The sequence below is a fragment of the Electrophorus electricus genome, unplaced genomic scaffold (assembly GCF_041902795.1).
Source record: "Electrophorus electricus isolate QZ-2024a unplaced genomic scaffold, ASM4190279v1 Scaffold48, whole genome shotgun sequence".
Classification (NCBI taxonomy): Eukaryota; Metazoa; Chordata; class Actinopteri; order Gymnotiformes; family Gymnotidae; genus Electrophorus; species Electrophorus electricus.
This window is the reverse complement of record NW_027658766.1, coordinates 531,885-535,570: the sequence shown is the minus strand read 5'-3', so window position 1 is coordinate 535,570 and position 3,686 is coordinate 531,885. Positions and strand designations below refer to the sequence as shown.

Genomic DNA, 3,686 nt, shown 5'->3' with positions numbered 1-3,686 from the left:
TTCTGTCTTTGCTGCTTACATGATCAGCTTCTTTCAAATAGCCATGTAAACTTAGTTATTTAGGAATAATATCAAACTACATGTGGGCCATCAGATCCTGTTTGCCCTTGAAGACCCACTCACAATCTTTGCCCAAGTCCAGCACTGGACATGCATTACCTTGCACAGTTTCACAGCTCTGGCACTGCAATCAACAATGCATACGTCTTAACTAAGAAGGCAACAGTTCAAATGGAAAACCTACTTCCTCTCTGGGAGTGAAGGAAGCCAGCTGCTTGATCTTCAGTGTCTGGTTGAGTCTTGGATGCATCAAGCACAGGGACACCAGCTGATACCCCATGGTTGAGGTGCTCCATATATTGTGCAAGGATCGGTTCGTTATAATCACCATTCTGCATTTTTTAACAGCAGCAACAGCATAAAATGGTTCAGGTAAGGGTGCATCATTGGAAGACTTTCACTAAAATATGTCCTCACCATGTCTCAAATACAGCAATACCTCTTAGAAGCCATTGTACTGCACACAGAATGGACAGTCTCAGCAGTTTCTGTTCTCATATGGAACCTCAGTGTTTTGATTACAGAACCAGCAATTCACAATGACATGAACTGGTTTCTTCCCATTGAATAGGGAGTTTATATATATAACTGAATTTGATCAAACTATAGCAATGATTGTGAGCAAGGAGCTTTCATTTTACAGCCTAAAAATGAAAGTGGCAAATAAATGTATGTTACAAATAAACCAAACTTGAAACGTTATATGAATAGCTTCATGTTGAATATACACAGTTAATCAGTCATTACAAACTACATTCTATTAATACAGAATGTTTATGAAAGTTAATTTAATCTAATTAACAATAAATGAACAGTCGAATATTGTAGTTCAAACAGTCCGATAGCTGTAGTAATGGCTTAACTCATTTTGCTTATTTAGAGAGAACGATCAATTTGAAAACCCACAGGTTTGTGAATTTGGGTCTCTAAATCATACAAAAGTAGGTTTTCTATTGCTGAACAGTTAGCTAGCTAACAAACTACCAGCACCTAAACGATCAAAGTTGAAAGCTGAACAATGAAATGGTTCCACAAGGAATGGTTTATAGCCCCGAGTTTCACACTCGCTGACCTCAACTGTTAGCTAGCTAACTAGCGTATCGCTGTGATAAAGCGATACAATCTTTAGCAATGAGGACATGAATAAAGTATCCTTTACAATTTTCACAATATTGTGAAATTTAATTTGCTGGCATTGGAGGTTATTAAATATTCACAATATCAATAATAATTCCTTGGCTCACAGAATCAGACATTACATTTTTGCTGTTATGGCAGCTGTTATAAAGATCATATTTATACAGAACCCTGTTCAGTTAGTGCTAGTATTGAGGAACCATTGCATAACTAATAGCGGTACAGAGACAGAAACATCATGTGTTCAGATGAATAACTGGATGTGTGTGAGACAGTCTGTGAGAGGTTTGCATTTGTGTGTTGCATGACTATGAGTGGGAAAACCATATAAAGGTAAAAACATTACCTCTGCAACAAGGATCTCTTCTATTTGAAGGAAAGGTTTAAGTTAGACACAGTCTCAACAGAGTAAGTTAAATCTGTCTGTGTTAAGACCAGTTGACATATCAGTGGTTTATCACTGATTATGTCTGCCACTGAGATACCACAAATTAAGCTTTCCAGATTCCAAGACATACAGTTGTGCAGTGTGAGCCATACATCAATTTGAAAACTTCAAAAGTCACGTAATGTGTGCATGGCATAAGCGTATTAGCAGGTCCCGAAAACATTTGCTATCAGAAAGGATTTCATCATAGAAAAAAAACTACAAATTCTAGACTTGAGAATGTGAGCATCAATCCCACTAACACTCACATACTAAAAGAGCACTCTACCACTTGACCTAGTTCTCCTAGAGTGGGACTTGTTTGCAGATCGGACAAAAGCTGAAGACACAGTGGAATGGCAATTCTCTAGGAGATCATACCAAATCCTGCATCCACCCTAAATATTTCATCTAGCTGTGAAGTCAAAAAAGCTTATTCCTGAAATGACAGGAATAGTTCTTGCAGATTCTGATATGCTATGCAAACACTATAAAATGTGAGCTATGTTAGATCTGGCAGCCATTGGCTCTAACTGTCTCTTTTTATTGAGTTAAGCAATGCTTACAGAATAACTTTCTATGGCTTCAAATACTTCCAAGAATTAAACCTTGCAGAGCTCTGTAGCTAGACACATTGTCTCTGTAGGTTTGACATGTTCATTTGACAAACTAGCTAAAATAGCATCTTTTGGTTTGAATAAATTGCCCCTTAGACCCAGACAAAAAATTGCTCAAAATCTTTCTGCTTATTCATGCAGCAATGACACAGATTTCCAAAGAAAGAGGACGTATGGTTAAAGCTAGAAAAAAATGCCTACTCTGTGCTCAGGCAGAAAATCTGATATTTTAAATATGTCCCTAAAAGGTTTATATTCCTTGGCTCACAGAATCAGACATTACATTTTTGTTGTTATGGCAGATTTCATGGTGTAATAGACAGCACTATGTAACTCGCAGCAATAAAGCTCAGTGGACTTTGCAATTGATGATTTCGTCACTGTGTACAACTGCACTGAATTGCTCTTTAACAAAAGCTTCTCCACATTTGCTTTTGAAGTTTAATTCAAAAGTTGGCTACAGAATAACCATTTGTCAGAGGGAACAATAAGTGTCAACTTTCACCTATGCTCGGTCGAAAAAGTGGCCGTAATCTCGTTGACACCAAGTCTACAATTTCATGGAAAGGTTCCCTTCAGTGCTGCACCAAAAACTGCGAAATGAACGGAGAAAGGCCGATTAGCTCAGTTGGTCAGAGCGTGGTGCTAATAACGCGAAGGTCATGGGTTCGATCCCCATATGGGCCATGTGGGTTTTGTTTGATGAATGACCCCTTGTCAACAAACCACCTGTTTGAACTTGTGTTGCTTATAACATTGCTTGTAAATCACAATCTGCTAAGACATGTTCCAAGTACATGAGAGTGTGTTCTTGATTACAAAACTTTGCCCATGGATTTGTGCTTGTTTACAAATCTTGGACAATGCAGAGAAAAGTATGAAATCAGAGGGACTCTGGCATTAGTGTAAGGCTCTCGATCGCTGTGTGAATAGGTCAAAGAAGCAATTCCAGAGGCATGCAGACAACCTGCATCCTCCCCATCAAATTATAGCCAGTTAGGTGTCTGGCAGTGCCAGGGAGTTCAAATCCTTTAGTCTGAAATGTGTTGGGATATGATTATGCCTGCCACTGAGGTCTGACAGCTCCACAGTTGCCTTGTGAAAAGAATACAGTATAGACCGGCACCCACATACATTACTGTACACATCAGAGATCAGCGCAGGAATATCAGTTTGTAAACCCGCCAAATCTGCCCCCACAGGCTCCCTGAGTTCTACTAATCGCTCCAACACCTTGTTTCAACCTCAGTTTCTTTTTTTTTGAAGCGCATGAGGCAGCTTCAGCTATTTCCACAGGCAATCATATTAGATGTGCCATCAGTAACCAGACATGTGACTTTATTTTATTCCCCATTCTTCCATAAGAGAGGATTTCACACAGGCCAAATTTTCAGCCGTATGCGCCTGCAGGAATTTCACAACACCAAGTAGTGTAGACTTCAGAA

General features: G+C 39.1%; 1 non-coding gene across 1 annotated transcript; it reads left to right on the top strand.

Moving 5' to 3' along the window:
- Positions 1-2,854: 2,854 nt before the first annotated feature.
- On the top strand, positions 2,855-2,928 carry trnai-aau (transfer RNA isoleucine (anticodon AAU)). The gene has a single exon. It is a non-coding gene; the product is annotated as a tRNA-Ile (tRNA).
- Positions 2,929-3,686: the final 758 nt, after the last annotated feature.